The sequence below is a fragment of the Lytechinus pictus genome, chromosome 3, assembly GCF_037042905.1.
Source record: "Lytechinus pictus isolate F3 Inbred chromosome 3, Lp3.0, whole genome shotgun sequence".
NCBI classification, from domain to species: domain Eukaryota; kingdom Metazoa; phylum Echinodermata; class Echinoidea; order Temnopleuroida; family Toxopneustidae; genus Lytechinus; species Lytechinus pictus.
Window position 1 is genome coordinate 55,059,086 of NC_087247.1, and position 22,995 is coordinate 55,082,080.

Consider the following 22,995-nt stretch of genomic DNA (forward strand, 5'->3'; position numbering starts at 1 on the left):
CCCAGGGGCTTACCGTGTATTTGACCATACCATAGTCACCGAACTAGGGTGATTTATGGTCTACAGTAGAGGCGCACGGCCAATATTGGAAACTGTCTCCAATGAGGGAGATTATCTCCAATATCAGAGACTTTTGTAAAGAATTTGGGTATCCAATTTCAGAGACAGTCTCCAGTTTTGGAGACCAATTTCCTTTGTTTACATTTGCTGCAAAAGGATTACCTTGGGGGCAAATAAAAATGTGATAAGCAGATTCCTCATGAAAAATTACCCCCTTTCACCGTCTACTTTAAAAATTCACCGTCTACTTTTGTTTTGATAAGAATTTTTGTTGCCAATCACACACAAAACAAATGGGCTTCTGACCTCAGTGAGACACAATTTTGGGTGGAAAAAGTCATGCTTTTGTTGGTGTTGTTTCTTTTGTCCTTTTGCAAAGCAAGTCTCCAATGTGGGAGATTGTCTCCCCTATTGGAGAGTCTCCCATATTGGCCGTGCGCCTCTACTGGTCTAAATATTTCTCCAAATGAATTGTGAAAACAGAAAGTATACTATTACCACGATTATATGGATGAAGGTCTAACGAGTGGCAGTTTCCTGACATCTGGGCACAGACTGGAACCTCAAAAAGACGAAAAGTTCTCTCCTTCTACCCAGTCTCGATCGGCCATTTTGTTACAATTTTTAACAAAAATGGCCGATCGAGACGGGGGTAGAAGGAGAGAACTTTTTTTTTTTTTTGAGGTTCCAGTGCAGTCTGTGCCCAGATGTCAGGGGCCGATTGCACGAAAAGGTCTTTCCAAGGACCGTCTTTCGTGTCGCCCATCTTTTATGATACGCCATGTGAAACGCATTTCAAATAAATTATCTGGAAATATATTTTATTTGTCCGTTAAAATAAACAAAATATTTGTTTATAAAATGATGTGATATCTCATGAAATTGTATAAAATTTGATTTAAAAGCAAGCTTACGAATTTTATTTGTTTCAATTTCAGAAACACCCCGCTTACACTTACAGTTACAGCGCATCATAAAAGATGGGCGACACGAAAGACGGTCCTTGGAAAGACCCTTTCGTGCAATCGGCCCCAGGAAACTGCCACTCGTTAGACCTTCATCCATATAATCGTGGTAATTGTATACTTTCTGTTTTCACAATTCATTTGGAGAAATATTTAGACCATAAATCACCCTAGTTCGGTGACTATGAATGGTCAAATACACGGTAAGCCCCTGGGCTCCCGCCCGCGCAGCGGGCGGGAGCCCCCTGGGTTAGCGTCGGCCCAGATTCTACTCACGATAGCGCTGGATCTGGAGAAGGAAACCTGAACTCGATGTCAAATATTTACCCACCGATGGAGAAATTGTCTGTCCAATCGCCTGCTGCTGTACAGCTTTGCACGCCCTTGATTTCGACAACCACAACCAGGCTTGTGAAAATCGGAGTCCAGATCGAGATGCCATATCGCCACCAGGAGGTCTTTCCTAACATTGTTGTGCGTGAGCATGCACCAAGTTTATTGCATGTGTACGTGTGTATACGAAGCCCCAAACCGGACATTTTTGACATCAAAAAAAAAAAAAAATTATCACGTACGTACGCAGTATTATTACGTACGTACGTAATATTATTACGTACGTACGCAGTATTATTACGTACGTACGTGATAATTATTACGTACGTACGCAGTATTATTACGTACGTACGCAGTATTATTACGTACGTACGTGATAATTATTACGTACGTACGCAGTATTATCACGTACGTACGCAGTATTATTACGTACGTACGTGATAATTATTACGTACGTACGCAGTATTATTACGTACGTACGCAGTATTATTACGTACGTACGTAATAATTATTACGTACGTACGCAGTATTATCACGTACGTACGCAGTATTATTACGTACGTACGTGATAATTATTACGTACGTACGCAGTATTATCACGTACGTACGCAGTATTTATTACGTACGTACGTAATGTTATCTCCCAAAAGGTCATACATGAATTCAAATACCGGTAGTTACTGAAATCTGATCACGCTAGCGCGAAGCCCGCAGGCTTTAAATTTTTATGTGGGCCTACAATAGGCCTTCTGCTTTGATTGTTCCCGCATAGAATTTCCCTTTAAATACCAGCCTCTTCAAATAGTTTTTCTTTTTTTAAACACCTATACATCTTCACTTAATTTACATCAATTAATACCATATCATATTCAAATTTAAGCAGAGAACGAAGCAATTTCAAAAGGGTGGTAAAATAATAGGGGCTCATCCCAGTGTCGCGTGTGGGTACATTTTTGAAAAAAACTGTCTCGCCAAAACACTAACATAATAGGCCTTTAATTGTCCTTTCCCCAATGTGTTTCTAGCAGTTTCTGAAAGGAATGGTTTAATTGAAAACACAGCCTGCAGAAGCGGATCTAGAGGGGGGGGGGGGGTTGGGGGTTGCAACCCCCCCCCAAAAAAAAAAAAATCCGGGGACCATTTTTTTAAATCTTATCTTTTTTTTTAAACTTGTAATTCCATTTTCACACACAGATTTTCAAAAAATTTCCCTACTGTGGGAGGGGGGACACCCCCCTTCCACACCCTCCCCCCTCGCTCGCTCCGCTCGCTTGGACTCGGTCGCTACGCTCCCTCGCATACCACCCCAACCCCCCCCCTTTATAAAAAGCTGGATCCGCCCCTGGCCTGATGACGAGAACAAATGAAATGGTTATCATATGAATATTGTGGGTTATATAGCAGGGACCTGGGAACTCGCGAGGGTGCTGGGGGTGCTGAAGCACCCCCAAAGCACCCCCAAAATTTTTCCTGGGGGTGCTGCGTGTATTATTTTCCATAGGCAGCACCCCCACGAAATCAGGTTCCCTTTGTATTTTTTATATATGTTATAATGTACATAATTATCACATCCGACAATCGCAAATCATACAACGTCTTTCACATATTCCAATAACATCCCTCCTATAACATACATAACGCGACTCAATCAAGCTCCGGCACGCGTATTTTTTATTTACACCACTGCTCCGCCAAAATTCCTAGAAATTCGAAAGAAACGGCTCGCGGGCAAGTCTAATCTGTGCGCTCAAGCAAAGCTCTCGGATCGTTCTCGCGTTAGATTTGGGTTAAATTCTCCTTTGCAAGTTGAATTTATATCCAAAACCAATCATCCTGTTACCACATTATTTTCTAAAGGTTATTGTTGATATTACGAAAAAGGGTTCCAAAAACCATTTGAGTTTGTAACAGAGCTGATATGTGATTTTGTATTGAAAATGAATATGTACAAGATATTGTCTAGTGATGTTGAGCCAATTAAGTGCTGAAAGAATGTGTGAGGGTCCTTGTTATGCACAACTAAGCTCGGTAGTGCACTTGTTGGACAAAGTTCAGTAGTAGCTGTGATAAATGACTGAGAAAGATGAAAAAAGAGGGGAAAGGGGTTGGGAGTGAGAAGGAATGATAAAAACGTTTGAGGAAAATTGGACAACTAAAAGAAAGTTATGAAATTTTACTATCATGAAAACCTGGGGAAATCACAAGACAAATTGCCAATTTTATGAAGTCATGGATGCACCACTAACCATTTGTTTTGTTTACAAATGTATTTATACTGCAAAATTCTTTATTTTACCAATCACATGATTTTTTTTCAGAACTCGAATCAAGTTCGTCGCCCAAATAAAGTAAAGGAGAATGCTGGAGAGAGCGAGAGAGAGAGGATGAGTGCTGAAGAGATGAGGGGAAAATTTTAAATGAAGAGAATAGATAGTCGAGTCTGCAGCTATAAGAACCCTAGTCCCTAGTTCATTGTTCAATGCATCTGCATGAATATCTGGAGGTGCCATAACTGCGAACAAAATGATCATACGATTCCTACACATGTAGGAATTAATATGTAATGCAAGCGGATTAGGTCCCAACAAACTCAACGCTTTTTAAAAGCTGTATGATGGGGGGACCTAAAGCTACGCACTTTGTTTCCAAATGATAAAAACTATGCCAATTGTAATATTTGAACAATTATTTTTCACTAATTTGTAATAAATATTCTAAATATCCTTAACCAAGAAGAAAATATCACAAAACTCACTAATACGAAAATCCCGCCGTGTTTTCCGAACACCTCTTAATTTCGCCGCCCGATGTAGAAGGGGTCCTAAAGCTACGCACTCAATTTATCATGCAAAGAAATAGTATTTCCTGTGCCTCAATTTCTAAAATATGTCCGTATTATTATAGGAAAATATGAAATCAAAGTGAATATAACTCCGAAATTCCAAACATTTGCTGGTTTTCTCTGCATTCAAGGATTTATTGCAGCCTCTGTAGAAAAATTGAATAGGGATCGTTCGTCACAGCTTCACACACAGAGCTAGAGTGCGCATTTATTTTGCCATTGGAATTGCATGCGCGATGAGTGGTGCGTAGCTTTAGGACCCGCGTAGCTTTAGGACCCCCAACCATATATCTTATTCATATATTGAAATAAGGTTTGTTTTGAATAAGTAAGTTAAATCATGGACCGACTACGGTTAAATCAAGGAGATACGAACGTGTGGCCAACGTGTTAGACTGTGGCGCGAGCCGTTTCTATGGCGTTTTTCAATATTTTGGCGGAGCAGTGGTGTAAATAAAAAATACGCCTCCGGCACGCCGATACAGACGTAGTCGCGCGCGATACGTGATAACCATTATAGTTTACACACAACCATGACTACTCGATAGCGGGGAGGGACAAGGGTGTGGTTGGACTTGAAACTTAGAGGGTTTTATGTCGAGTCAAGTGTGGGCGAGCCCGACCGCCCGTGTTTTGTATAAAGAATTACAATTCAGACAATAAAAATCAAATTTCAGTCTTTTTCGCCCTGCCCCATGGCCCTGGGAAGCGGGGGTGCTGGGGGTGAAGCACCCCAAAATGTGGGGGTGCTGCATGTGTTATTTTCCATAGGCAACACCTCCTGGAAATCTAGTGGTAAGTTGATGAATGACAGAAATGTAATGAAAATGAACGACGTTTTGTAGACCCCCACCCCCTTAAGAATTTTCCGACACAGTACTTAAAATAGTGTTTAAATTCACAATTTTTCAAATCGGAATATCAAATATTTTCTGCTCGTGCTTCGCGCTCGCATTATTGATTTTTATAATAAAAACAAAGTATTTACAACGCCCAGATACTAAAGGGCTAACTCTAAACACGCGCACGCATGTTTATTCAGATACGCAGCTTGTTTTGGGGCTACTCCGTGCTGAAAATATTTATATCAAATACAATTTTATGAAAATCTGATAACAAATAGTTAAGTTATTTAATTCTAAAGTTTAGCAATAGTTTATGAAAATGGTGATATGCATGTCGTCATGAATATTAAATAGGTGGGTTGACATGTGCGGAAATCTCTTCCCAAAGGTAGAGGGACCAGGGCCTGCATGGAAAATTTGACAAGCATAAAAAAAAGAAAAAAAAGTTTTTCACCCAAAATGTAAGGTCATTTAGTCCAAAAGCTATTATTTCGATTGTGAAGTGATGTATTTTTCTCCATGAAAGACCAAAAATAGTAGGGGGGCATTTGATATTGTGTCCCCCTACTATTTTTGGTAGGGGGGACACGTCCCCCTGTCCCCTCTGGGATTTCCGCCCTTGCGGGTTGAAGATATCACATCCCCACTATCCTGTTTCTTGTGTTATTACATGGAATCAAAATTGTTTAATTTTTTCATACCAGTGTGAATGATATGTCTCCCTTATAATGAAATAAGTTGCAGCAAAGAATATCTAATAGACTAAATCAGTTGTCAATTCAACTGTTTTTTGGTTCTTGAAGGGAAAATATCAAATAAACCTAATTTTATATAATAAAATACAAAAGAACAATTGGGGATATGACATCATCAGTTTGCTCACTGAATATTAATGAAGACATGCTTAAAACTGTTTCACCGGAATAATGCTAATCTTTAAAATGCAATAACTTTGATATTCCTTGTCGGATTTTGATCAAATCTTTATTCTTATGTTAGCCTGATTTCTCTTTATCTGTTCAAACCATATTGCATTCAGTGTGGAGTTTCAGATCAGAATATCAAAAAATTTCTGCTCGCGCTTTGCGCTCACATTATTAATGTAAGAATATATCCAATTACCCATCATTTTCTTGATTTTCAAAACATGAATAGAATGTCCCAATTATAGGTCTGAAATCTCAATTTTGTTTCCGCTCGCTCTTTGCGCTCGCATCAATTGTATAGTTATATACCTATCCTGTTCATGATTAGAAAAGTGCTTAAGATGTCCTGTTTTTAGGTCTGAAATCTCATTTTTAATTCCGCTCGCGCTTCGCGCTCGCATCAATTGTATATTTATATACCTATCCTGTTCTTGATTAGAAAAGTGCTTAGAATGTCTCGTTTTTTGGTCTGAAATCTCAATTTTGTTTCCGCTCGCGCTTCGCGCTCGCATCTTATCCTGTTCATGATTGCAAAAAGTGCGTAGAATGTCCAGTATTTAGGTCGGAATGTCAATTTTTTCAGCTCGCGCTTCGCGCTCGCATTATTTGATTGGTGATATATGAATCGTCTTAATGAGTAACTGCAAATATTCCTTATAACACTTCCCTTTCGATCAGACCAGAGCGTATATAAAAAATATCTGCTCGCACTGATCACGTTCGCAGTTATTATTTGTTACATACGCATCTTGTTCAGGACCACAAACATTGCTCAAAATATTCAATTTTTCAGGACAAAATACATGAATTTCCCCCCAAAAAAATAGCTCGCGTTTCGATCGCGCTCGACTTATCTCATTATATATCTATGTTCTTTTATAAGAAGAAAGCTAAGAAGTGACTGTCATATATATGTATATATATATATATATGTGTGTGGGGGGGAGGATTGGTTGGTGTGTGTGTGGTGCCCTTAGAGGTGTGTGTGTGTGTGTAATTATGGAAAATTCAATTATTGTGTCCCCCCCACCTTTGAGGAGAGATTTCAGCACCCCCACTGAAAAAATCGTTCCCAGGTCCCTGTTATATAGGCCCTATAATCGATGAAAAGTCATGATCATCACCAGCATGACTATGGTCCAACCATGGTCCCAGCTAGCAAGCTGACGTTGGTTGGGCCAATGCGGGGTGCCGATGTCGGCCACATTCGGCGAATATCGGATTCCATAGACCAATGAAAATTAGAATACTACGTACGTACGTAATAATACTGCGTACGTACGTAATAATACTGCGTACGTACGTAATAATTATCACGTACGTACGTAATAATACTGCGTACGTACGTGATAATACTGCGTACGTACGTAATAATTATCACGTACGTACGTAATAATACTGCGTACGTACGCAATAATACTGCGTACGTACGTAATAATTATCACGTACGTACGTAATAATTATCACGTACGTACGTAATAATTATCACGTACGTACGCAATAATACTGCGTACGTACGTGATAATTATCACGTACGTACGTAATAATACTACGTACGTACGTGATAATTTTTTTTTTTTGGTTGTCAAAAATGTCCGGTTTGGGGCTTCGTATGTGTAGTACCAGTACCATAGACAAATAAATACGTATAGACGGAAAGGTAGCACCCGCGGAAAAGTCTCATTTAAATAACATTTGCATATAACGTACAGATACTCCATAGAAGCTCCATGGTGATAAGCGTATTTTTTACCACTTTCGGCCACACCCCCTGGGAGACATTTGAACCGAATCCTAAGCCCCCATTTGCATATTGCTAATGAATCATTTATTTTTTCTTTGCGTACTCGCAAGATACTGTGATTTGATTGGACCTTACCTTATGAATAATGTATTTTTCTGTTGAAATTCGTACGTCATAATTTGACCCCATCGTCACTTCCGCTTAATTAAGGGCTGAAAGATGACGTCACCCGCACAGAAGAAGACTATATCCTTGAGAGATTTTCGGTGAGTACTGTCAGATTAACGCTGAATTTTAATTCATTTACAAAAATAAATCAAAAGATCTCATGTTATATGGAATCTTGAGAAGTCTGGGTACAACATGAATTAATTTATGTTTATAAAAAGTGAACAATTAGGAAGCAAACGACTTGCGAAAACTCAAAACTATTTCCATCGTCGTGAGCTGAAAATGTAGGCTAGATTACATGTAAATCTCCATCTGCTACCATTTGAGACCTCGTATTAATTATCACGCCAGACTTTCGGGCGAGAGTTTCTCTGAAATTTCGACGCCTACCGAGATCTCGGCAGGCACGGAAAGAACTAACCCACGGGGCTCCGGCCCGCGGGCCGGAGCCCCTGGCCCTGGGTTAGGAAAGAACTAGATATATAACGTTTAGGCTAGACGTTGTCTGGGATCTATCGCGCATCCATATTGACTTTATAGAAAGACATTCACTCCATTAACCCGTTCCCTTCTTTGAATTCACATATCATTTATCAATACTAATACTAGGACCGGAGCCTAGTCCGAAGTTGATGAGTTTTTATATTTATAAAGATGTTTCATTTCCCAAACTAAAGGCAAAGTCCAAACTTATTTCTAGTTTTCATGTTTTCTTTTATTTTTCTAAACTACAGGTCTTGGCTAAAGCTAAAAGAAAACTTTTCTACCTCTTATCCTATCTATTCTCTAGCTTAGGTCTATAGACCTAGACTAGACTTAGGCCTACAACAAAGCGACCTCCTGCATAATCTATATAGGCCTAGCCCTATAGGCCTAGTATTATTTCAGTCACTGAGTCAGGGTCTAAGTTAAGGATTTATTTATTGGAGGTTAGCTTTTGTTTGGCCTAACGTGTAGATTTTCCATCGGGGCATTTGTCGTCAGAGCAAATTCATGAAACCATTTGAAAAACCCTGGGTCAAGACAGCTTTACTTTAGCTTAGATCTAGTAACACTTGTATGATTCAATAACATTGGAATTTCACAGAATGGTAGGTTTAACAAAAATGAAATTTAAATCTACTTTTGATGTAGATCTAGATCTACTTACATTTAGTTCCAGATCTATGTACGTCAGAGTCTATGATTAGATCTAGATATATACGCTATAGTCCAAGTGTTAAGTGTTTTTTTTTTTTACAATAGCTTGTATTGCTGACATTTCTGTCTGTGTGTATTGTTCTATTCAACAGACATAGAACATGATGCTGCTTCACATCCTCTTTTAGAGACTCAAGGATTACAAGACCGAATTAAGCTGCAGGACCCTCCTGATTCAAAAAGGTAAAAAAAAAAACCAATAATCATCCTATCTATCAAACTGAATGACTTCATGTAATGAGTCCAGATGTCATTGATTTCATTATCCTAAAAGGGTTATATTAAAATCCATTTCAAATTTCAATACCCATGTTAAATAATTTACAAGATAATTGTTTAGTAAACTCTTTTTAGTGTCAATACAAAAATTAATTTCTTAGAAAATTTGCTAACTCATAGATTTGGCATCATTGGCATCTGGAGTCATTAATTTTAGCCATGCCTTATTTTGGTGCAAATCAAAATCTACAACTCTGTAAAGAATACATACTGACTATCTAAACATGAATATGGTATCAAATTATTTGGGAGAATATACTCTTTCTAGTGGTATGTAATTATTATGTGTTCATGACATTTTTACCTTAAATTGGGGTTTTGTGAGGTGTCTTTTTTTTTTTTTGGGGGGGGGCTCACATGGTAGACCAAGATCTAAGTTGTATTGACTCAATGAAAATAAAATCAGCTCAGAGACTAGGCTGGAGTCGTATTGACAGGCTCCATTTTAATTTTCACCTGTCATGTTTTCAGGGGACAATTAATATCACCTACCGGTAGATCTAGCTTGTCAAAATTAAATAAGAAAATCAGAATATACTAGGCTTAGCAAGTGGAAAATCATATGTAATCAATTTATTTGCTTCCTACCCACTCATGAATTCTTCAATCCACACCAGATTTTGTAAAGGTGACTCATTCGGCTTGTGGTTTCATTTAACTTAAATATATATTTTTTTAATTTTTATTTTTTATGATGGCTTGATTGAATTGCTAACATTTCTGTCGTTTTTGTGTGTTTTTCTTTTCAACAGACATGGAACATGACTCTGCTTCACATCCTCTGTTTTAGAGACTCAAGAAATACAAGACCAAATTAAGGGTTTGCTTTTTAATTCCCATAATTTTCTGGAGGAAGAATTAGGGAATAATGCATTGACAATATGCCAAACATCCTATATCAAACTGAATTACTGCATGTATTTACAATAGAGTGTTGTAACCACTTCCCCCCCCCCCACACTACTGACCAAACAAAACCCATAAACAATTTAAGAGGGATAGGGTTATTTTAGGGGTAATTATACTTGCTGATTGTAGCAGTAGTTTTTACAATTATGGATGTAGATAATAATGTTTATAATAATAATACTTAGAATAATAAATTTATTACAATGACATAACAGGAATGATAAATAAAAATTCAGCAATATAATTTGTACATGAAATTGTGTAACAGTTTTGGCAATGAAGAATTTTAAACAAAAATAATGATCAATGAATTCGGGGGGGGGGGGGGCATGTGACATTGCATCTGTGTTTGTGAGGACAGTAGTCTCTTTCACACCATTTCATCTTAAGCAGACGGGAACGAGCTCTGATCAAAATTTGATCTTTAAACTCAAGAGGAAAATAATTGTTACCTGGTTTATGTATTTGGAATAAAATGAATTGAAATAATAATTTTGTCATTGTCACTGAATTAACAAGTCTTCTATGATTCTTTTTAGCTGAGAGTTTAGGTGAATCAAGTCATTTGAGGAGAGACTGGAAGTACTAGTAGAATTAATGGACGAGCAATAGTGAACAAGCAGCATAAAGTTAAGAGCAATGAGACCTACATTTTGCAGCCATGGATCAAGGTTGGAGGGGGTGGTAGTTGCAGGTTTTCTCTGTAAAAATCACCCCCATTAAAAAAACATAAAACATAACAAATAATATATAAAGATATTTAAAAAAAATGAATAAATATGAAATAAGATAGAAAACAATCCTTTTGAGAACCACCGGGGGAGGGCAAAAGACCTCCCCCCCCCCCCTTAAAGAATTGTTGATCCATGGCTGTTATGTAGATGTGATAGAGAATTTCTAAAAATATATATATATTTTTAAATGAGAAAGATACATGGGTGATTTCAAGTTTGCTGTTGAACTTTTGGTGTGGCGTCTTACAAGTTTTACATCATCATCACAGCACCAAAATTACAATCAAATTGATTCATAGATTCATCTCACTTGATGTTGAGCTATTAATGTGATTTTGATTATTTTTGTAAACTCACATTAGGTTTCGGAGGAAGGAAGAACTAAATTGTGCTACGAACACCAACGCCAAAGTTGGAATCACCCAGTGTATTTTCTTTTTTTAATGAATTGCGAGAAGAGACGAGAGGTGGAAATATAAGAGAAAGAGTTGTGTGTGTGGTTTAATAATGAGAGCGCGATATGGCAAAGAGAGAGCTGAAGAGAGATTAAAAGAATAGATAATGTATTATAATAATAATGTGAAGGGGCATAGGGTGCACAAGAGAGTGGACAGAGCCAATTGACAATTCACCCACAGGGAGAAACCATACAGGGCCATTTTATTCTTTATTTATTTTGAGAGGAGGCGGGGATAAATGAGGGAGAAACAATTTATAAAGAGTGGGGAAGAGGAATAAGATGAATAGAGATGACTTTTAAAGACAAAGATTAGGCCAATCAGAGTGTGTGTGTGTGTGTGGGGGGGGGGGGGGGCAAAGCCGATCAGTGCGCCCCCCCCCAATTTGACAGGCTCAATTAAAAATTGTAATGTAAAATGCTGTTAAAACAGAAGTGTGTCCCCCTCTTGAAAGTGAAGACCCCCTTTTTTTTTGCTTGTCAAATTTTTCCTTGGGAAAATGTGCCCCCCCCCCCTTTGGAAAAATCCTAGATCCGCCCTGCCTGAAATTGATGAGGTTTGGTAATGACATGTCACTTATCTGTGCTCTTAAAAAGAGTGAACACAAAGAAATTAGATTACCCCCCCCCCTGCAAAAAAAAATTAAATGACCATTATCAATAGTTGGAAAGGCTTAGCGTAAAAAGCACACTATTAATTACAGAAAATTAATAGGTTCTAATTAAATCCAATCTTATTTTCTAAAGAAATTTTGGATTCAGAATTTGTTTTTACTTTATCATTACTAACGATTACACTGCGTTGTGAAACATGCCTCTAGTGATTCTGATCTGGAGAACAGCAGAGAAAGGTCGTTTTTTTTTTTTATGAAAGAACCAAATTACAAAACCAGTAAGTGAAACGTTCAAACTGAAATACATTATTATTATTTATATTGGCGTATTGTTATTGTGAAATAAACTAGTTCGTAAATATCTTCCCCTTTCATTTACCGTACCGATGTTAAAGAGAAGATAAAAATAGGCCGATTCACCCCCCCCCCCCCCCCCCCCCATCTCCAGGTTAAACAAGATTAAGAAAAGTATCAGGCTGCGGTGCTAGTGTACGTTGCATGTAAACTGCATTCTATGCACGGATTGAAAAACGATGGATGCATCATGACTCATTGTAGTGAAGAACGCTGATTGGTCAATAGTAGTAAGAAGTAGATTAATCACGTGATGAATATATTACATTTCATGTATAATTAACGCAAAGTTGACCTCGCTCAATGCGCATGCGTGACGCTGATCTCCACTTTCTGCTTCGTCATATAAAGAGTCTATTGGGATGTGTGGAGCAGCGAACTGATGAATTATTCATGTATATGCAAATGGAGGCTTAGGATTTGCCCAAATGTCTCCGACAAAATGGCGGAGCTTCGGGGGCAAGCCCCCGAAGCTACCGCCATTTTGTTTAATCCATTAGAAGCTAAAATAAGCCCTCATTAATATTAATTTCGTACGATGCTCCCACGTCAACTGTGGTTTTGTACGTGTATTAGACAATACGCACATCAGCGCAATGACAAAGGTCAACTTGGCAAATTCATTAATGTATTCATTTTGTTACGCGCTCGTGACGCGAAGGATTCAGCGAATCAAGCAAGCGCAAATCTGAGACGATACGTTGCGCTCTATAAAGTATCGATATCACAAGCGATATCACTTATAAACAAATCATTGTTTGTATTGCGTCTTATAGGCCTTTGCTAATTCCAAAAGGGAAGATGAAAAGGGTAGATCGAGTCGTGATTAGGTAAAGAGGTCTCTACTCTAGTGCTTTTGCCATCCCTAAATCGTAATTACCATACTTGTAACTCGTGATGAAACGGGCCCCAATTTATCATGTTTAATACGTTTCCTGTCCCCTTTATTCTCCAGCATTTCTTACTCTAATTTTTTTTCCATTTAATCATTTTCCCACTCAAAATTCTTTTGTGCCGCCTTTCTCCTACATATGTAGAGCTCATTTTCAAAAGGGGTTAGGTCCATTTTTCATCAAACTTGATTCTTATGTCTTAATGTAAAGATTTTTAGTAGCTATATAAGATGATACCATAGAAAAGTTGAAATTCCTATTAAAAAGTGAACTAATATGGCAAAGAAAAATCACCTTTTTTCAAAAGGGGTTAGGTCCATTTCAGTTTAGTTGCAAACGGGGTTAGGTCCACACATACTTTTTTTGGAAAATAATATCTTAAAAAATATGAAGACAAGTAAATATCTTTTATACCCAATTTCATGTTCTCATGGTAGGGTATCATGAAAATTCAGTTTCGCATAAGAATATTGCAATATGGGAGAATTAAAAAAGAATTATTTTCTTGGAGTGGACCTAACCCCTTTTGCAACTAAACTCTTCTGAAGAACTCATTTGTCAAAAGGGGTTAGGTCCATTTTTCATATATTTTATTGTTTTCTGTCTCTAAACCTCTAAATTTTCAGTCACTCTGATGATACCAAAGAAAATTTGAAATTCAAATGAAAACGTGAATGGAAGTGGCAAAAAAAACACTTTTTTAATCAAAAGAGATTGGATTCACTTCAATTTACTTGCAAAAGGGGTTAGGTACACAATGATATTTTTTTTAAAGTATATAGAAAAAAATTGAAGACAGGTAGATTTCTTTTATACCCAATTTTATGTTCACTGTTCTCATGATAGAGTAGTACATCATGACAATTTAGTTTCTCATAAGAATATTGCAATAAGTGAGAATAAAAACATGGTTTTTCTCGGAATGGTCCTAACCCCTTTTGCAACTAAACTCTTCATATATTTCCTTCTTCTTTTCCCACTTGTTATCTGTCTCCTGGTTACCATAAATCTTGTCTTATTTCTCTTCCACCCCTTTTGTTCCTACTTCCCACTTTCTAGCTCTCTTACCACCCCCTCTAAATTATCTCTTCATATGTGCCCCTCCATTTCTTTCTCATCTCTTTTCAACCCACTTCTCATCACTCTTTCCCTCTCTCGATCTTCATCTCATTTTCAATTTTGCCAATTCCAAGTCCCTTTCATTTTAGCTCTGTACAAATACTATATGAACAAAAATGAAAGACATAAAGGAATTCTCTGGTTAGTGGTGAATTTTATTAATTAGCCATAAAAAAATATTACATTATCAGAGGATTAAGCTTTACCTTTTTCTTAAGCGTATGTTAATACTTTGAACCAAAAGAATTTGTTTGTATGCTGGGGCAGCGATCCTGGGGAGGAGGGGGGGGGGCACAGTTCCCCCTACTTCTTGAAGCACTGAAAAGTGCCTTTTTATGCAAGAAAAATGCCCCATCACGAACGTGTACTGTGTCCCTTTCACCTGACGAGAACCTGTTTTAGGTGTTACCAAGTGCTCTTCCTTGTATGCAATTTTTTTAACCGAAAAATGCCCCCCCCCCCGGAACGTGTTCTGTGCCCTTTCATCTGAGGGCCCGTTTCATGTGTTAACCCTTGCCTTCTTGTAAGTGCCCTTTCTCGAATCACTGCCCCCTTTTTACCCAAGAAAAGTGCTCCTAAAGAACTTGTTCTGTGCCCCTTTCACCTGAGAAGGACCCGTTTTATGGTCACCATGACGATTGCCCTTTGAAACAAGAAAACAATATTCTCATTTCGATAATATACTTATGAAGGAAATCCTTTGTGCATTAAGTTTAATAATTCATGGGTGGGGTATATAAGCAGTTTCGTACAGATGGAGGGGGGCTTGAATGACTCTTGCCCCCCCCCCCAAAAAAAAAAAAAAAAAAAAAGTCAAAATTTTGCTCGCTCGCAACTTCTTAAAAATTTCATGTAATACAGCATTTTCCCTATGCCCCCCCCCCCCCATTTTCAACTTCACTCCGCCGCTCCTATTTGTATGTTTATAGCTTCTCCTTTTGCAACCAGTTTTAATGAAAATCAACAAGAAATTTCATACGTCATGAATTTGGGGTTGTGATAATAATTTTTTTGTGTGTGAAAAATTGGACTTGGAAAAAAAAAAACCTTTTCCATCTTCATCAAGTGGTTCCTAAGTCAGACTCTTCAATGTTGAATTGTTGGATTTCTTGAATGAAAACATCTGTTACACCAGTCCTGCAGATTGAAAAAATAGAGAAAGAAAATCAATGAATTTAAATTAAAATTGTCCTGATTTATGAAACTTAAATGTTTTAAGAAAAGTGAGACTATACATATATATGTTTCTTCAACACATAACAGGAAATCTTACTTCTACTAATTATAAACTTGTACTTCTATAAAGCATATCACTTAAACCTGTTCTATGCAGTTTACATACCACTCTCCATTATAACGACATGTACTGTATGAAAAAATGCCAGAGATTTCTCATAAATATGAAAAGATGAATCAACATATGTAAATTATATAAATAGTCAAAATTAAAGTTGATATGTTTTGTTGCACAGAAATATGATTAAAAACGACACTAACTATAATCTAAAAACAAAATTGAAATGGGTTTTTCAAAGGCAGGTCTATTTGTTGCCAAAAAAATGTGAACAACCTCCATTATTAAAAATATTCACTAATTAACTCACTCATATAACTGCTGTAGGTTGTATTTTTCTTTGTGGTCTAGTCGCTGTTCTATTAGGCCTACTTCACCGATTATTTATTATCATCAATCACCTCCATGGAAATTGTAAAACTGCATCATCCTATTGGACAAAATGTAAAATAACAAGATTTTTAAAAATCGTAAACTACAAATATGAAATATGAATATCACACTAAAGAATGCATAAAATGAATTTTGTAAAATATGAAAAATAAATATTGCTTTGTTTATAAACAAATAGGAAATAAAAAGGCCATTTTTATTACTAGTAGATCAAGGACATGACCTTATTTTATAAATTTGCCCAAGGTACATAACTTTTGGCATTGGTTCTATTTTAGACTCGAGAGCCTTAGGCTGTATATTTAAGAAGTGTATATTCATTACAGATCCTACCTCTTTGTGGCTCAGATTATTTTTATTTAATGTAAACATGGTTAACATTCAATGCATGTAATGTATCTGTAATTTTGTATGGGTTAGTTTAAGTTTTATACCTGGATGAGAATCTGCAAAATGATACATGCACTTATATGATCATCATCTTGAACCATATAGGTAGACCTCTACTGTTTTTTCTTGTTCTTCAAACTCAACCTGTTTGTGAAAGAAGAGAGAGAACAATAATAAGAAGTGATCTTTTTCATGGCCGTATGTATAGGGGGAGGGGTTTGGGTAAGAGCTGAAATGTGAAAACCTTCATCAAAAAGAGAATTACTTGACATCCTTCAATTTTACGTTAGAAAATGCACAAAACGGCCCTAGGTAATATTGGTCACTTCTGGCCCTCGCTTTCTGCATTTTAGGTTTCTCTAAATTTTTTCACATGTCTGCCCCCCCCCCCAAAAAAAAAAAAAAAAAAAAAAAACTGGATCTTTTTATTTCCAAATCTCATTTCATTAGATTTTAACATAATTTCATAATCTCATGCACTAGGTCTAGATCTATTTGTAAGAAAGTAAAGATCTAGTCCAACGAGACTCAGTGCTGTGCGACAGCATTCATGTATCTAAATTAGGTCTAGATCTAGACTAACAATGGACTCTCGATCTATCTAGACCTAGTAGAAAGTAAAGCTTCGGTTCTAAACCCTATATCGGTTTAGAAATTATTGATGTCTGACTTTGACTTCTATTCCTGGCTAAGACTTCACTGCCATTATTGACCGAGAGTAGATCTAGATGATCTAGTCCGACTCCTTGGTCCACTGACAGTCATACTCGTACATGTAAATACTAAATGGAGTCGTTTAGGCCCAGACCTAGATCTAGGCCTAAATTACAGACCTAGATCATAAGCCCTGGGGGTAAGTATCGAGGGTTGGGAAAGTATAAGTTAGACTAGATTTTAATTAGGTAGGCCTAGCTCTTGATACTTGATAGCATCGATGAATAAAAGTAAAGTAGCCTAGGCCTAGATCTAAGTAAAGTAAGTAGGGCCTAGGATTAAGAATATCTAGGTCATAGATCTATTGATAATAAGACAAACATGCAGAGCAGCATGTTATTTCTAAGACCGAGTCTATATATTTATGAATAACAATAAGAGTTAAAATGGGTGGGGGCTAAATGCAGAAGCCTGAAGTTATGCAAAATAAATTTGATAATGATATCTGAAACAAAGTGAGGACTGAACAATGACAGGCGTATCTTCATCCACACTCCGCTTTACTGTTTATTCCTGACTGAGTCTCGATCTACTGAAGATAGATGCAGATCTCCCTCTAGATCTAACGTTACAGTGTACAAAAAGAAGCCTCATTCTTCTTGTTTTAATCAATCGTGGGTTGGTCCTTGTTGGAGGTGAACCAAACCAGCCCGATTATCTCTCGATTCCCAGCCGGCTAGGAGCCCGTACAAAATACACTGCAAGCAACATACAGGCTGCACTGGGCGACGATGACAATCTAACTTCAATTTCAAAGACCAAATTCTGCTTTCCTTTAACAGAAGAATTATAGCAAACTCTCTAATTTGTTAAAGAAATAACCTAAGATCACAAAATACAGTGTGAAATGCGTAAATAGTCCACTGAATTCATGTGGTTATATCAATTTATGCGTACTCACCGGAGTGTTCGTAGGTCCATTTTGTGTGTGGAAAGAAAAGTTTCAGAATGAATAAATTAGATGACGTAATGAGGTCAAATGAATAATTATTTCTGTAACACGATACCACTAGTATCGATGACAAAGAATCGGGGAAATCGCGTATTAATGACGCTCTTAGCCAATGAAAAGGCCGGATTATGAATATCTTCATGCTCATGAATGTCAATGAGGGCTTATTTTTGTCTTCAAATGATCGCGGTAGGCGGAGCCTAATCTCATTTGTTTTGTGCTGAACGCGCACGCAGCTTTCGGTCTAGTAATATATTATAAGGTCTTTGTTCGGGGGCCTGACCAGTACGTACGTACGTACGTACGTACACGTACGTGAATCCCTCCAACTCAGTGTAAAAAGTGGGCGGAGCTTAATCGGATTTTCGGGCCTAGCAACCCTGTTAGCAACGCCTGTTAGCATCGTTTGGCTCAATCTCCATAATGTCTGCGATATTAAAATCCTACGAACTGATGGAATTATTCAAATTTAGTAAGGCTATGAATGTTTATCATTTACACTGACTATCGGTGTACAAACTCATACCGAATTTAAAGGCAATTGCCGGTTATATTACGAATTATCAGTCATTTTGATGAGTGATACAAAGTGCCAAAATTTATGAAAATATAGCGTAAATTTTATATAGCATTTCAAAATCCTTATTTTCAATATCCCCATAATTTTTTGTTGTTTTAAAAAATATCTTATTACATTAACCAGAATTTTCCCGACCTGATAACGTTAATAGATTACTGTTTCTCGGCTTTATGAGGAAATGCCAGACCTTCAAAATCAGGTTAATTTTTGTTATATTTCTAACAGAAAATTGTTAGATTCGAACTACTATACCAACTGTACGCCCGAAGGAGGGTTATCATCTCGTATTGTTGTGTAAATGATTCATAACAATTCATTTCAGGAGTGTAGTAATCCATGTTAGATAATCTTTTTCACGATGAGTTTTGTAATGAAGAGAAAAAATCAAGTTCATTCTTGGCACGCGAGCCGCAGAATGATAAATTTTAGCGTGCGCAGACGGGGCTGATCCATAGTGTGTCGGACGGGATTATCTAGTCCCATACTGGTCATGCTGGTTTCGGGTGGTATATTCCACGTACCTTTTCCCCTTGCGATGACCACTGTCCAGTTTTATAGTGCTTAATGTTGATACTTAATCTGTGAAATGAATAGTTTACCGATATCTAAAAATGCTCTGATATACCTGACACATGAATGATTTCATTTTCGAGAATCATTATTTCTTTCGACCTGCATGAATCACAAAAAGTCAATCTTATAGGTAAAGAATGTGTACATTGACTGTATATACTCTAGTTAAAAATGAAAGAATTGTCAAGGCTTGGGAAATGTCGTGTTAAGTTTGCCCAATGTCATGAGTATCTCAATGTATGTTAAACAGATCACAGAATGACTGTAAACTGTGTAAATTCCACGGCTGCCTCCACGAACTGGGACATGAAGACGACATGGCGGCTCCTGATTTGTTAAAATAAAAATGATGGCAATATTTACAACAATTTTGAATCATACAACTGCGATAAACCAGGCTCTCGTGATTCGGCGGATAGTCCCTATAACCATTGCAAGAAAGCAAAACATAATTTCGTAATGACCTGGGCTGATTGGCACTTTGCGAGAAATGTCTCGTTTTTAGACTTTCGGCCATGCAATCTAAAGCACTTTAAAAAAAATCTTTCTAACAGTAGTTTATTAATTTTAAGAATTAAAAAAATGTCGTTTCTGTGTTGAAAACGGAGGGAAGATTGGAGAAGCCTTTCGGCTCTCAATCCAGTTCCTCCTCCTCCTCCTCCTTTTGTATATACCATCCCTTTATCTTTCTTATTTCTAATAGTAATTCCTGTTTTTATCGTGTAAATATTAAGATTTTACCTTTTATCATAATGGGGATCCTACTATAAGCTTTCCAGCTGTCCGAGATTACTGATTTTAATGCTACTGTATTTTATTTTGGTGACTGTATTCAATACAGTCAATAAATTGATTTTATTAGCCAATCTGGCTAAACACAATCAATTCATCAACCAATCAGTCAATTTTCTGCTGGTCCCATTGGCCCCCATTCTCTGCTATACTGAGACTGACTAGGTGGTAGAGGGAAGGGGGGGGGGGAATAATCATCATCTCACCGTGCTCACTGCCGCCCCAGACAAGTGCCTGTTTGATATATTTTAATTGCAAGGGCTTCTCTTTTCCTCCTATATCTCCTGTTCTCTCTTTCTTTGTTTTTGCGTTCGTGCCATTATATATCTCAAAGATCAGCTCTCCCTATTTAAATTTCCACTGTCTTGTATTATTCCTCCCCTGCTGTTATGGTCAAGCTCTCCTGAAATAAAGCTTGCCCTATTAATATTTGCCCCTCTGTCATTCTACCGGCCTGCAATCTCCTTTTGGCCCCTTAATTCTTTTTTTTCTCTCGGCCTCGACCCCTCCCCAATCTATTTCATCCAACCCTTTTTACTCCCCCAACTCACCATGATTATAATTTATAATCACAAGAGCCTGGTAATAGGCATATTGAAGGTCCTTATAAATATTGCTATTACTTTCATTTTAACAAATAATTTGAGTGCCCCCCCCCCCCCGGCGGTCATGCAGGTCGGCTTCATATGTTCCATAATGGTGTAGGCGGTCGTGGAATTTACAAAACATATAGTTGTTTTATATTTTCTGTTTAACATATACCGAGATGCTGATGACATTGGACAAACTTAACATGATATTTCCCAAACCTATATTTTTAACTATACATGTAGTCAATGTTCAGAAGCGGATCTAGAGGGGGGTTGGGGGGGTTGCAACCCCCCCCCCCCCAAAAAAAAAAATCCGGGGACCATTTTTTTAAATCTTATCTTTTTTTTTTAACTTGTAATTTTAGAAAACGCCATTTTCACACACAGATTTTCAAAAATTTTCCCTACTGTGGGAGGGGGGACACCCCCCTCCCACACCCTCCCCCCTCGCTTGGACTCGGTCGCTACGCTCCCTCGCATACCACCCCAACCCCCTCCTTTATAAAAAGCTGGATCCGCCCCTGATGTTACACATTCTTGACATCAGTTTGACTTTTTGTAATTAAGGAAAGAAATAATAATCACCGAAAATGAAATAATTTATGTGTCAGGTATATTCCGAGCATTTTTAGACATCGGTAAAGTATGAATTTCATAGACTGAGTATCAAAATAAAACACTAAAACTGCACAGTGGTCATCGCGAGGGGAAAAGGTACGTGAAATATACCACCTGACTCCAGTATCGGACTGGATAATCTGAACGGACAGCCAGGGCGATCAGCCCCGTCTGCACACGCTAAAATTTAGCATTCTGCGGCTCGCGTGCTAAGAATGAACTTGATTTGTCTGTTCATTACGTAACTCATCGTGAAAAATGTTATCCAACATTGATTGCTACACTCGTAATATTTAATGTTATGTATGATATACACAAAATTATGAGATGATAACCCTTCTTCGGGAGAATAATGGTATAGTAGTTCGAATCTAACTATTTTCTTTTAGAAATATAACAAAAAATAACCTGATTTTGAAGGCCTGAAATTTTCTTATGAATGATGGAGAAAATAAGCTACCAACGTTATCAGGTTGGAAAAATTATAGTTAATGTAATAAGATATTTTTTTAAACAACAAAAAATTATGGGGATATTGAAAATAAGGATTTTGAAATGCTATATAAAATTTACGCTATATTTTCATAAATTTTGGCATATTGTATCACTCATCAAAATGACTGGTAATTCGCCTTCTTACACACACTTGCTTATAGTTTCGATATAGGTTGATACACCGATAGTCAATATAAATGATAAACATTCATAGTCTTACTAAATTTAAACGATTTAATTAGTTTTTAGGATTTTAATATCGCAGACATTATGGAGAGTGAGCAAGAAGCAATGCTCGTAAGTGTCGCTATAACAAGATTGTTAGGCGACCTACCGCGAGAGGGCTTTTATAATGGCGGGCTCCGCTGAGTTGATGCATAGCGGGGTCACGTACGTGAGTACAGCACAGAAATATAATACAATTAACAATTCGTTGGAGTACAGTACTAGTATATTTGGTATCCATTAACGAACGTAGAGGGCAGCAACACACAAGCAATTTTAAAAAAGTTCACCCTGTTCATATAAAAAATAATAATGAATAATATACAATAACGTTTTATTTACCCAGGGAGGGTAGGCACTTCAGTTAGAAAACTGCTCTACCAGCAGGCCGTGCATAACATAATATGTTATTATTACCATTCTTCAATCTAAATTGCTGAGCGCCTGGCAAGAAGGCAGAAGATCCCATTTTTATAAGTCGTTGATATGACTCGGCCGAGGATCGAACCCATGACCTCCCTTTCATGAAGCAGACGCTCTACCACTGAGCCATCATGCCCGATATCAGGCCTATCCTCGGATTATTTGTTACGGAGTTTTATCCTCTATTTCATTAATCTAACGGTTCTTAAAATGTTCCCGTTTCAAGAAAATATTTTTTTAAAGAAAATTAGCTCGTGCTTCATGTTCGCTTCTTTTTTTTCACGTTCGCTTCTTTAAAGTTTATCTTGCATTATTATAGGATTAATGAGATACCTATTTTAAAAAAATGAAATCAGTCTTTATTGGACTACTCCTTTAACCTGCTGTTATAATTGGAGAACCCCCCCCCCTCCCCGACCCCGAGTGCTGGATTTGTCCCAGAATCATATACCTTGCTTAAAGGGGCACTCCGGGCTGAAAATATTTACATCTATATTATAGAGTAAAATTC

The 22,995-nt window shown here is 37.4% G+C and overlaps 2 long non-coding RNA genes across 2 annotated transcripts; one reads left to right on the plus strand and one right to left on the minus strand.

The window, feature by feature from the left end:
* Positions 1–7,880: 7,880 nt before the first annotated feature.
* Positions 7,881–10,596, plus strand: LOC135153765 (uncharacterized). The gene is made up of 3 exons (XR_010293272.1): positions 7,881–7,981; positions 9,179–9,269; positions 10,118–10,596. It is a non-coding gene; the product is annotated as an uncharacterized LOC135153765 (long non-coding RNA).
* Positions 10,597–15,337: 4,741 nt separating this feature from the next.
* LOC129257031 (uncharacterized) lies at positions 15,338–18,402 on the minus strand. The gene is made up of 4 exons (XR_008584129.2): positions 18,138–18,402; positions 16,567–16,666; positions 16,050–16,169; positions 15,338–15,582 (listed from the first exon to the last, which is right to left on the minus strand). It is a non-coding gene; the product is annotated as an uncharacterized LOC129257031 (long non-coding RNA).
* Between the last annotated feature and the right edge of the window lie 4,593 nt (positions 18,403–22,995).